The sequence below is a fragment of the Stenella coeruleoalba genome (assembly GCF_951394435.1).
Source record: "Stenella coeruleoalba genome assembly, chromosome: 1".
NCBI lineage: Eukaryota > Metazoa > Chordata > Mammalia > Artiodactyla > Delphinidae > Stenella > Stenella coeruleoalba.
Window position 1 is genome coordinate 121,054,605 of NC_137169.1, and position 13,897 is coordinate 121,068,501.

Consider the following 13,897-nt stretch of genomic DNA (forward strand, 5'->3'; position numbering starts at 1 on the left):
AGGTGTCTGGACGGGCAAATTTAACTCTCATTTCCCACCAGGAAGAGGAATTAACCAAAGGCTCAGCATGCCAGGCCGGAAACAGATTAGGGCCTGAAGCCATCCTGCGGTGTTGCGGCCAGCTCAAAAGAAACCGAGTTGAAGAAAGGAGCTCAGGGTCACTGTAATTCACAAACCTGCAGAGTTATAAATGACAGCTATCGTCCAAAAATATACTGAAGTAAGGCTGCCAAGAGGACTTGAAAGCGGGGCAGAATTGCAGGAAACCGATTTCAGGAGGTAGACTGGAATTGCATTGAAAGCATAGGAAAAGAGGCAGAACGTCCACAATGATGCACTTGGCCAAAAAGGGCGTATGCGTTTTTTCCTGAATATATTCAGGAAAAAACGCATACGCCCTTTTTGGCCAACCAAGCAAGCTTGCAAAGGAAATCTGCACTACAATAAAGTCTCACTTCCCCCCGGTCAAAAGGGCCATCTGAAAAAAGTGTAAAATCCAGAAAGGCAGGACAGGCCATGGAGAACTGGGAGCCTTATTATGCTGATGGGCGGGATGTAAATTGCCAACAACCACTCGGGAGAAGTGTATGGTGTTTCCTGAAACATCTAAAAAGCAAAGCAACAGAACCTAGGGCACTTCCACTTATGGTCCTATAGCTTAGGGAAATTAAAATCAAAAAGACACAGCCACCCCAAAGTTTGGAATGGCTCTGTTTACAAGAACCTCGTTTACAGTACAAGTTCAACATCGCAGAAAGTGAAAAATGGATAAAGAAGTTGTGGTATTTACTTACAAAGCAATATCACTCAGCAATGAAATCTGTGTCATCAGGAACTTAGCAGCACAATGAGTGGATTCAGGTATGATGATTCTAACTGAAATAAGTCACACAGAAAAAGAAACATCATAAGATATCAGTAATACACGGAATGGAAACTTGGCTACACAGGAACTGAATTACAGAACAGAACAGGGTCTCAAATTTAGAAAACCAACTTATTCTTGCTTAAGGGTAAAGGTGAGTTGGGGTGCTGCATAAAACCAGAGATTGAAATGAGCACAGATAAAGTTCCTTAAGCCAAATATGGAATAGACAAGAGCTACTCCTTGCTCAACGAAATGGACTCAACACCCCATATTAAACGCCTAAGAATGTACCTGACTAGTAAGTATCTTAAAACCTATGGATTGCTATGTCTCCGAAAGAGAATCAAGCATGTGTACAGGGGCATAAACGCAGCAGTGATAGGATTGGAGAGGTTCGGTGAGCAAATGAAGACCCTTTGAAGTCATATTGCATGGTACCCATTCCACGGGTTTCAACTACCCAGGTTTAAGGTATTCTTCCTTCAGCTAAAACATGCATGTGGAACCTAGAGTATGATCAACCATGTGATCGGGAGACGTGTTCAAATATGTCTCAGTTTCCCTCCCCTGGTACTCGGGTGCAACATTCCAGATGCTTTACTAACACTCTCCCCACTTGGAGAGTCAGTCCCTTTAACCTCCTGTTTGGCCCAGTTTGCAATTTCTGCGGAAGATGAACAGGAATAGCGAGAACCAATGAGAGGCTAGCTGGAGGTGTCTGGACGGGCAAATTTAACTCTCATTTCCCACCAGGAAGAGGAATTAACCAAAGGCTCAGCATGCCGGGCCGGAACCAGATTAGGGCCTGAAGCCATCCTGCGGTGTTTCGGCCAGCTCACAAGAAAGCGAGTTGAAGAAAGGAGCTCAGGGGCACTGTAATTCACAAACCTGCAGAGTTATAAATGACAGCTATCGTCCAAAAATAGACTGAAGTAAGGCTGCCAAGAGGACTTGAAAGCGGGGCAGAATTGCAGGAAACCGATTTCAGGAGGTAGACTGGAATTGCATTGAAAGCATAGGAAAAGAGGCAGAACGTCCACAATGATGCACTTGGCCAAAAAGGGCGTATGCGTTTTTTCCTGAATATATTCAGGAAAAAACGCATACGCCCTTTTTGGCCAACCAAGCAAGATTGCAAAGGAAATCTGCACTACAATGAAGTCTCACTTCCCCCCGGTCAAAAGGGCCATCTGAAAAAAGTGTAAAATCCAGAAAGGCAGGACAGGCCATGGAGAACTGGGAGCCTTGTTATGCTGATGGGCGGGATGTAAATTGCCAACAACCACTCCGGAGAAGTGTATGGTGTTTCCTGAAACATCTAAAAAACAAAGCAACAGAGCCTAGGGCACTTCCACTTATGGTCCTATAGCTTAGGGAAATTAAAATCAAAAAGACACAGCCACCCCAAAGTTTGGGACGCCTCCGTTTACAAGAACCTCGTTTACCGTACAAGTTCAATATCACAGAAAGTGAAAAATGGATAAAGAACTTGTGGTACTTACGTACAATGCAGTATCACTCAGCAATGAAATCTATGTCATCAGGCCCGTAGCAGCATAATGAGTGGATTCAGGTACGATGATTCTAACTGAAATAAGTCACACAGAAAAAGAAACATCATAAGATATCACTAATACACGGAATGTAAACTTGGCTACACAGTAACTGCATTCCAAAACAGAACAGGGTCTCAAATTTAGAAAACCAACTTATGCTTGCTTAAGGGTAAAGGTGAGTTGGGGTGCTGCATAAAACCAGAGATTGAAATGAGCACAGATAAAGTTCCTTAAGCCAAATATGGAATAGACAAGAGCTACTCCTTGCTCAACGAAATGGACTCAACACCCCATATTAAACGCCTAAGAATGTACCTGACTAGTAAGTATCTTAAAACCTATGGATTGCTATGTCTCCGAAAGAGAATCAAGCATGTGTACAGGGGCATAAACGCAGCAGTGATAGGATTGGAGAGGTTCGGTGAGCAAATGAAGACCCTTTGAAGTCATATTGCATGGTACCCATTCCACGGGTTTCAACTACCCAGGTTTAAGGTATTCTTCCTTCAGCTAAAACATGCATGTGGAACCTAGAGTATGATCAACCATGTGATCGGGAGACGTGTTCAAATATGTCTCAGTTTCCCTCCCCTGGTACTCGGGTGCAACATTCCAGACGCTTTACGAACACTCTCCCCACTTGGAGAGTCAGTCCCTTTAACCTCCTGTTTGGCCCAGTTTGCAATTTCTGCGGAAGATGAACAGGAATAGCGAGAACCAATGAGAGGCTAGCTGGAGGTGTCTGGACGGGCAAATTTAACTCTCATTTCCCACCAGGAAGAGGAATTAACCAAAGGCTCAGCATGCCGGGCCGGAACCAGATTAGGGCCTGAAGCCATCCTGCGGTGTTGCGGCCAGCTCACAAGAAAGCGAGTTGAAGAAAGGAGCTCAGGGGCACTGTAATTCACAAACCTGCAGAGTTATAAATGACAGCTATCGTCCAAAAATAGACTGAAGTAAGGCTGCCAAGAGGACTTGAAAGCGGGGCAGAATTGCAGGAAACCGATTTCAGGAGGTAGACTGGAATTGCATTGAAAGCATAGGAAAAGAGGCAGAACGTCCACAATGATGCACTTGGCCAAAAAGGGCGTATGCGTTTTTTCCTGAATATATTCAGGAAAAAACGCATACGCCCTTTTTGGCCAACCAAGCAAGCTTGCAAAGGAAATCTGCTCTAAAATGAAGTCTCACTTCCCCCCGGTCAAAAGGGCCATCTGAAAAAAGTGTAAAATCCAGAAAGGCAGGACAGGCCATGGAGAACTGGGAGCCTTGTTATGCTGATGGGCGGGATGTAAATTGCCAACAACCACTCGGGAGAAGTGTATGGTGTTTCCTGAAACATCTAAAAAGCAAAGCAACAGAACCTAGGGCACTTCCACTTATGGTCCTATAGCTTAGGGAAATTAAAATCAAAAAGACACAGCCACCCCAAAGTTTGGAATGGCTCTGTTTACAAGAACCTCGTTTACAGTACAAGTTCAACATCGCAGAAAGTGAAAAATGGATAAAGAAGTTGTGGTATTTACTTACAAAGCAATATCACTCAGCAATGAAATCTGTGTCATCAGGAACTTAGCAGCACAATGAGTGGATTCAGGTATGATGATTCTAACTGAAATAAGTCACACAGAAAAAGAAACATCATAAGATATCAGTAATACACGGAATGGAAACTTGGCTACACAGGAACTGAATTACAGAACAGAACAGGGTCTCAAATTTAGAAAACCAACTTATTCTTGCTTAACGGAAAAGGTGAGTTGGGGTGCTACATAAAACCAGAGATTGAAATGAGCACAGATAAAGTTCCTTAAGCCGAATATGGAATAGACAAGAGCTACTCCTTGCTCAACGAAATGGACTCAACACCCCATATTAAACGCCTAAGAATGTACCTGACTAGTAAGTATCTTAAAACCTATGGATTGCTATGTCTCCGAAAGAGAATCAAGCATGTGTACAGGGGCATAAACGCAGCAGTGATAGGATTGGAGAGGTTCGGTGAGCAAATGAAGACCCTTTGAAGTCATATTGCATGGTACCCATTCCACGGGTTTCAACTACCCAGGTTTAAGGTATTCTTCCTTCAGCTAAAACATGCATGTGGAACCTAGAGTATGATCAACCATGTGATCGGGAGACGTGTTCAAATATGTCTCAGTTTCCCTCCCCTGGTACTCGGGTGCAACATTCCAGACGCTTTACTAACACTCTCCCCACTTGGAGAGTCAGTCCCTTTAACCTCCTGTTTGGCCCAGTTTGCAATTTCTGCGGAAGATGAACAGGAATAGCGAGAACCAATGAGAGGCTAGCTGGAGGTGTCTGGACGGGCAAATTTAACTCTCATTTCCCACCAGGAAGAGGAATTAACCAAAGGCTCAGCATGCCGGGCCGGAACCAGATTAGGGCCTGAAGCCATCCTGCGGTGTTGCGGCCAGCTCACAAGAAAGCGAGTTGAAGAAAGGAGCTCAGGGGCACTGTAATTCACAAACCTGCAGAGTTATAAATGACAGCTATCGTCCAAAAATAGACTGAAGTAAGGCTGCCAAGAGGACTTGAAAGCGGGGCAGAATTGCAGGAAACCGATTTCAGGAGGTAGACTGGAATTGCATTGAAAGCATAGGAAAAGAGGCAGAACGTCCACAATGATGCACTTGGCCAAAAAGGGCGTATGCGTTTTTTCCTGAATATATTCAGGAAAAAACGCATACGCCCTTTTTGGCCAACCAAGCAAGCTTGCAAAGGAAATCTGCACTACAATGAAGTCTCACTTCCCCCCGGTCAAAAGGGCCATCTGAAAAAAGTGTAAAATCCAGAAAGGCAGGACAGGCCATGGAGAACTGGGAGCCTTGTTATGCTGATGGGCGGGATGTAAATTGCCAACAACCACTCGGGAGAAGTGTATGGTGTTTCCTGAAACATCTAAAAAACAAAGCAACAGAGCCTAGGGCACTTCCACTTATGGTCCTATAGCTTAGGGAAATTAAAATCAAAAAGACACAGCCACCCCAAAGTTTGGGACGCCTCCGTTTACAAGAACCTCGTTTACCGTACAAGTTCAATATCACAGAAAGTGAAAAATGGATAAAGAACTTGTGGTACTTACGTACAATGCAGTATCACTCAGCAATGAAATCTATGTCATCAGGCCCGTAGCAGCATAATGAGTGGATTCAGGTACGATGATTCTAACTGAAATAAGTCACACAGAAAAAGAAACATCATAAGATATCACTAATACACGGAATGTAAACTTGGCTACACAGGAACTGCATTCCAAAACAGAACAGGGTCTCAAATTTAGAAAACCAACTTATGCTTGCTTAAGGGTAAAGGTGAGTTGGGGTGCTGCATAAAACCAGAGATTGAAATGAGCACAGATAAAGTTCCTTAAGCCAAATATGGAATAGACAAGAGCTACTCCTTGCTCAACGAAATGGACTCAACACCCCATATTAAACGCCTAAGAATGTACCTGACTAGTAAGTATCTTAAAACCTATGGATTGCTATGTCTCCAAAAGAGAATCAAGCGTGTGTACAGGGGCATAAACGCAGCAGTGATAGGATTGGAGAGGTTCGGTGAGCAAATGAAGACCCTTTGAAGTCATATTGCATGGTACCCATTCCACGGGTCTCAACTCTCCAGGTTTAAGGTATTCTTCCTTCAGCTAAAACATGCATGTGGAACCCAGAGTATGATCAACCATGTGAACGGGAGACGTGTTCAAATATGTCTCAGTTTTCCTCCCCTGGTACTCGGGTGCAACATTCCAGACGCTTTACTAACACTCTCCCCACTTGGAGAGTCAGTCCCTTTAACCTCCTGTTTGGCCCAGTTTGCAATTTCTGCGGAAGATGAACAGGAATAGCGAGAACCAATGAGAGACTAGCTGGAGGTGTCTGAACCGGCAAATTTAACTCTCATTTCCCACCAGGAAGAGGAATTAACCAAAGGCTCAGCATGCCGGGCTGGAACCAGATTAGGGCCTGAAGCCATCCTGCGGTGTTGCGGCCAGCTCAAAAGAAACCGAGTTGAAGAAAGGAGCTCAGGGTCACTGTAATTCACAAACCTGCAGAGTTATAAATGACAGCTATCGTCCAAAAATAGACTGAAGTAAGGCTGCCAAGAGGACTTGAAAGCGGGGCAGAATTGCAGGAAACCGATTTCAGGAGGTAGACTGGAATTGCATTGAAAGCATAGGAAAAGAGGCAGAACGTCCACAATGATGCACTTGGCCAAAAAGGGCGTATGCGTTTTTTCCTGAATATATTCAGGAAAAAACGCATACGCCCTTTTTGGCCAACCAAGCAAGCTTGCAAAGGAAATCTGCACTAAAATGAAGTCTCACTTCCCCCCGGTCAAAAGGGCCATCTGAAAAAAGTGTAAAATCCAGAAAGGCAGGACAGGCCATGGAGAACTGGGAGCCTTGTTATGCTGATGGGCGGGATGTAAATTGCCAACAACCACTCGGGAGAAGTGTATGGTGTTTCCTGAAACATCTAAAAAACAAAGCAACAGAACCTAGGGCACTTCCACTTATGGTCCTATAGCTTAGGGAAATTAAAATCAAAAAGACAGAGCCACGCCAAAGTTTGGAATGGCTCTGTTTACAAGAACCTCGTTTACAGTACAAGTTCAACATCGCAGAAAGTGAAAAATGGATAAAGAAGTTGTGGTATTTACTTACAAAACAATATCACTCAGCAATGAAATCTGTGTCATCAGGCCCTTAGCAGCACAATGAGTGGATTCAGGTATGATGATTCTAACTGAAATAAGTCACACAGAAAAAGAAACATCATAAGATATCAGTAATACACGGAATGTAAACTTGGCTACAAAGGAACTGAATTACAGAACAGAACAGGGTCTCAAATTTAGAAAACCAACTTATGCTTGCTTAAGGGTAAAGGTGAGTTGGGGTGCTGCATAAAACCAGAGATTGAAATGAGCACAGATAAAGTTCCTTAAGCCAAATATGGAATAGACAAGAGCTACTCCTTGCTCAACGAAATGGACTCAACACCGCATATTAAACGCCTAAGAATGTACCTGACTAGTAAGTATCTTAAAACCTATGGATTGCTAAGTCTCCGAAAGAGAATCAAGCATGTGTACAGGGGCATAAACGCAGCAGTGATAGGATTGGAGAGGTTCGGTGAGCAAATGAAGACCCTTTGAAGTCATATTGCATGGTACCCATTCCACGGGTCTTAACTCTCCAGGTTTAAGGTATTCTTCCTTCAGCTAAAACATGCATGTGGAACCCAAGTATGATCAACCATGTGAACGGGAGACGTGTTCAAATATGTCTCAGTTTTCCTCCCCTGGTACTCGGGTGCAACATTCCAGACGCTTTACTAACACTCTCCCCACTTGGAGAGTCAGCGCCTTTAACCTCCTGTTTGGCCCAGTTTGCAATTTCTGCGGAAGATGAACAGGAATAGCGAGAACCAATGAGAGACTAGCTGGAGGTGTCTGGACGGGCAAATATAACTCTCATTTCCCACCAGGAAGAGGAAATAACCAAAGGCTCAGCGTGCCGTGCCGGAACCAGATTAGGGCCTGAAGCCATCCTGCAGTGTTGCGGCCAGGTCACAAGAAAGCAAGTTGAAGAAAGGAGCTCAGGGGCACTGTAATTCACAAACCTGCAGAGTTATAAATGACAGCTATCGTCCAAAAATAGACTGAAGTAAGGCTGCCAAGAGGACTTGAAAGCGGGGCAGAATTGCAGGAAACCGATTTCAGGAGGTAGACTGGAATTGCATTGAAAGCATAGGAAAAGAGGCAGAACGTCCACAATGATGCACTTGGCCAAAAAGGGCGTATGCGTTTTTTCCTGAATATATTCAGGAAAAAACGCATACGCCCTTTTTGGCCAACCAAGCAAGCTTGCAAAGGAAATCTGCACTACAATGAAGTCTCACTTCCCCCCGGTCAAAAGGGCCATCTGAAAAAAGTGTAAAATCCAGAAAGGCAACAGGCCATTGAGAACTGGGAGCCTTGTTATGCTGATGGGCGGGATGTAAATTGCCAACAGACACTCCGGAGAAGTGTATGGTGTTTCCTGAAACATCTAAAAAACAAAGCAACAGAGCCTAGGGCACTGCCACTTATGGTCCTATAGCTTAGGGAAATTAAAATCAAAAAGACACAGCCACCCCAAAGTTTGGAACGGCTCTGTTTACAAGAACCTCGTTTACAGTACAAGTTCAACATCGCAGAAAGTGAAAAATGGATAAAGAAGTTGTGGTATTCACTTACAAAGCAATATCACTCAGCAATGAAATCTATGTCATCAGGCCCTTAGCAGCACAATGAGTGGATTCAGGTATGATGATTCTAACTGAAATAAGTCACACAGAAAAAGAAACATCATAAAATATCAGTAATACACGGAATGTAAACTTGGCTACACAGGAACTGAATTACAGAACAGAACAGGGTCTCAAATTTAGAAAAACAACTTATGCTTGCTTAAGGGTAAAGGTGAGTTGGGGTGCTGCATAAAACCAGAGATTGAAATGAGCACAGATAAAGTTCCTTAAGCCAAATATGGAATAGAAAAGAGCTACTGCTTGCTCAACGAAATGGACTCAACACCCCATATTAAACGCCTAAGAATGTACCTGACTTGTAAGTATCTTAAAACCTATGGATTGCTATGTCTCCGAAAGAGAATCAAGCATGTGTACAGGGGCATAAACGCAGCAGTGATAGGATTGGAGAGGTTCGGTGAGCAAATGAAGACCCTTTGAAGTCATATTGCATGGTACCCATTCCACGGGTTTCAACTACCCAGGTTTAAGGTATTCTTCCTTCAGCTAAAACATGTATGTGGAACCTAGAGTATGATCAACCATGTGATCGGGAGACGTGTTCAAATATGTCTCAGTTTTCCTCCCCTGGTACTCGGGTGCAACATTCCAGACGCTTTACTAACACTCTCCCCACTTGGAGAGTCAGTCCCTTTAACCTCCTGTTTGGCCCAGTTTGCAATTTCTGCGGAAGATGAACAGGAATAGCGAGAACCAATGAGAGGCTAGCTGGAGGTGTCTGGACGGGCAAATTTAACTCTCATTTCCCACCAGGAAGAGGAAATAACCAAAGGCTCAGCGTGCCGTACCGGAACCAGATTAGGGCCTGAAGCCATCCTGCGGTGTTGCAGCCAGCTCAAAAGAAACCGAGTTGAAGAAAGGAGCTCAGGGGCACTGTAATTCACAAACCTGCAGAGTTATAAATGACAGCTATCGTCCAAAAATAGACTGAAGTAAGGCTGCCAAGAGGACTTGAAAGCGGGGCAGAATTGCAGGAAACCGATTTCAGGAGGTAGACTGGAATTGCATTGAAAGCATAGGAAAAGAGGCAGAACGTCCACAATGATGCACTTGGCCAAAAAGGGCGTATGCGTTTTTTCCTGAATATATTCAGGAAAAAACGCATACGCCCTTTTTGGCCAACCAAGCAAGCTTGCAAAGGAAATCTGCACTACAATGAAGTCTCACTTCCCCCCGGTCAAAAGGGCCATCTGAAAAAAGTGTAAAATCCAGAAAGGCAGGACAGGCCATGGAGAACTGGGAGCCTTGTTATGCTGATGGGCGGGATGTAAATTGCCAACAACCACTCGGGAGAAGTGTATGGTGTTTCCTGAAGCATCTAAAAAACAAAGCAACAGAACCTAGGGCACTTCCACTTATGGTCCTATAGCTTAGGAAAATTAAAATCAAAAAGACACAGCCACCCCAAAGTTTGGGACGCCTCCGTTTACAAGAACCTCATTTACCGTACAAGTTCAATATCACAGAAAGTGAAAAATGGATAAAGAACTTGTGGTACTTACGTTCAATGCAGTATCACTCAGCAATGAAATCTATGTCATCAGGCCCGTAGCACCATAATGAGTGGATTCAGGTACGATGATTCTAAATGAAATAAGTCACACAGAAAAAGAAACATCATAAGGTATCACTAATACACAGAATGTAAACTTGGCTACACGGGAACTGAATTACAAAACACAACAGGGTCTCAAATTTAGAAAAGCAACTTATGCTTGCTTAAGGGGAAAGGTGAGTTGGGGTGCTGCATAAAACCAGAGATTGAAATGAGCACAGATAAAGGTCCTTAAGCCAAATATGGAATAGACAAGAGCTACTCCTTGCTCAACGAAATGGACTCAACACCGCATGTTAAATGCCTAAGAATGTACCTGACTAGTAAGTATCTTAAAACCTATGGATTGCTATGTCTCCGAAAGAGAATCAAGCATGTGTACAGGGGCATAAACGCAGCAGTGATAGGATTGGAGAGGTTCGGTGAGCAAATGTAGACCCTTTGAAGTCATATTGCATGGTACCCATTCCACGGGTTTCAACTACCCAGGTTTAAGGTATTCTTCCTTCAGCTAAAATATGCATGTAGAACCTAGAGTATGATCAACCATGTGATCAGGAGACGTGTTCAAATATGTCTCAGTTTTCATACCCTGGTACTCGGGTGCAACATTCCAGACGCTTTACTAACACTCTCCCCACTTGGAGAGTCAGTCCCTTTAACCTCCTGTTTGGCCCAGCTTGCAATTTCTGCGGAAGATGAACAGGAATAGGGAGAACCAATGAGAGACTAGCTGGAGGTGTCTGGACGGGCAAATTTAACTCTCATTTCCCACCAGGAAGAGGAAATAACCAAAGGCTCAGCGTGCCGTGCCGGTAGCAGATTAGGGGCTGAAGCCATCCTGCGGTGTTGCGGCCAGCTCACAAGAAAGCGAGTTGAAGAAAGGAGCTCAGGGGCACTGTAATTCACAAACCTGCAGAGTTATAAATGACAGCTATCGTCCAAAAATATACTGAGGTAAGGCTGCCAAGAGGACTTGAAAGCGGGGCAGAATTGCAGGAAACCGATTTCAGGAGGTAGACTGGAATTGCATTGAAAGCATAGGAAAAGAGGCAGAACGTCCACAATGATGCACTTGGCCAAAAAGGGCGTATGCGTTTTTTCCTGAATATATTCAGGAAAAAACGCATACGCCCTTTTTGGCCAACCAAGCAAGCTTGCAAAGGAAATCTGCACTACAATGAAGTCTCACTTCCCCCCTGTCAAAAGGGCCATCTGAAAAAAGTGTAAAATCCAGAAAGGCAGGACAGGCCATGGAGAACTGGGAGCCTTGTTATGCTGATGGGCGGGATGAAAATTGCCAACAGACACTCGGGAGAAGTGTATGGTGTTTCCTGAAACATCTAAAAAACAAAGCAACAAAGCCTAGGGCACTGCCACTTATGGTCCTATAGATTAGGGAAATTAAAATAAAAAAGACACAGCCACCCCAAAGTTTGGGACGCCTCTGTTTACAAGAACCTCGTTTACCGTACAAGTTCAATATCACAGAAAGTGAAAAATGGATAAAGAACTTGTGGTACTTACGTACAATGCAGTATCACTCAGCAATGAAATCTATGTCATCAGGCCCGTAGCAGCATAATGAGAGGATTCAGGTACGATGATTGTAACTGAAATAAGTCACACAGAAAAAGAAACATCATAAGGTACCACTAATACACAGAATGTAAAGTTGGCTACACAGGAACTGAATTCCAAAACAGAACAGGGTCTCAAATTTAGAAAAGCAACTTATGCTTGCTTAAGGGGAAAGGTGAGTTGGGGTGCTGCATAAAACCAGAGATTGAAATGAGCACAGATAAAGTTCCTTAAACCAAATATGGAATAGACAAGAGCTACTCCTTGCTCAACGAAATGGACTCAACACCCCATATTAAACGCCTAAGAATGTACCTGACTAGTAAGTATCTTAAAACCTATGGATTGCTATGTATCCAAAAGAGAATCAAGCGTGTGTACAGGGGCATAAACGCAGCAGTGATAGGATTGGAGAGGTTCGGTGAGCAAATGAAGACCCTTTGAAGTCATATTGCATGGTACCCATTCCACGGGTCTCAACTCTGCAGGTTTAAAGTATTCTTCCTTCAGCTAAAACATGCAGGTGGAACCCAGAGTATGATCAACCGTGTGAACGGGAGACGTGTTCAAATATGTCTCAGTTTTTCTCCCCTGTTACTCGGGTGCAACATTCCAGACGCTTTACTAACACTCTCCCCACTTGGAGAGTCAGCGCCTTTAACCTCCTGTTTGGCCCAGTTTGCAATTTCTGCGGAAGATGAACAGGAATAGCGAGAACCAATGAGAGACTAGCTGGAGGTTTCTGGACGGGCAAATTTAACTCTCATTTCCCACCAGGAAGAGGAAATAACCAAAGGCTCAGTGTGCCGGGCCGGAACCAGATTAGGGCCTGAAGCCATCCTGCGGTGTTGCGGCCAGCTCAAAATAAAGCGAGTTTAAGAAAGGAGCTCAGGGGCACTGTAATTCACAAACCTGCAGAGTTATAAATGACAGGTATCGTCCAAAAATAGACTGAAGTAAGGCTGCCAAGAGGACTTGAAAGCGGGGCAGAATTGCAGGAAACCGATTTCAGGAGGTAGACTGGAATTGCATTGAAAGCATAGGAAAAGAGGCAGAACGTCCACAATGATGCACTTGGCCAAAAAGGGCGTATGCGTTTTTTCCTGAATATATTCAGGAAAAAACGCATACGCCCTTTTTGGCCAACCAAGCAAGCTTGCAAAGGAAATCTGCACTACAATGAAGTCTCACTTCCCCCCGGTCAAAAGGGCCATCTGAAAAAAGTGTAAAATCCAGAAAGGCAGGACAGGCCATGGAGAACTGGGAGCCTTGTTATGCTGATGGGCGGGATGTAAATTGCCAACAACCACTCGGGAGAAGTGTATGGTGTTTCCTGAAACATCTAAAAAACAAAGCAACAGAGCCTAGGGCACTGCCACTTATGGTCCTATAGCTTAGGGAAATTAAAATCAAAAAGACACAGCCACCCCAAAGTTTGGGACGCCTCTGTTTACAAGAACCTCGTTTACAGTACAAGTTCAACACCGCAGAAAGTGAAAAATGGATAAAGAACTTGTAGTATTTACTTACAACGCAGTATCACTCAGCAATGAAATCTATGTCATGAGGCCCGTAGCAGCATAATGAGTGGATTCAGGTACGATGATTCTAACTGAAATAAGTCACACAGAAAAAGAAACATCATAAGATATCACTAATACACGGAATGTAAACTTGGCTACACAGGAACTGCATTCCAAAACAGAACAGGGTCTCAAATTTCGAAAACCAACTTATGCTTGCTTAAGGGTAAAGGTGAGTTGGGGTGCTGCATAAAACCAGAGATTGAAATGAGCACAGATAAAGTTCCTTAAGTCAAATATGGAATAGACAAGAGCTACTCCTTGCTCAACGAAATGGACTCAACACCGCATATTAAACGCCTAAGAATGTACATGACTAGTAAGTATCGTAAAATCTATGGATTGCTATGTCTCCAAAAGAGAATCAAGCGTGTGTACAGGGGCATAAACGCAGCAGTGATAGGATTGGAGAG

The 13,897-nt window shown here is 43.9% G+C and overlaps 1 long non-coding RNA gene across 35 annotated transcripts in view; it reads right to left on the reverse strand.

Moving 5' to 3' along the window:
* LOC307186525 overlaps positions 1 to 13,897 on the reverse strand; it is a 2,785,769-nt gene that overhangs the window by 60,976 nt on the left and 2,710,896 nt on the right. For all 35 annotated transcript variants that reach the window (XR_013828351.1, XR_013828352.1, XR_013828362.1 and 32 more), the window contains one exon: positions 10,268 to 10,349. This is a non-coding gene — a long non-coding RNA (uncharacterized lncRNA). The remainder of the gene's footprint in view (positions 1 to 10,267; positions 10,350 to 13,897) is intronic.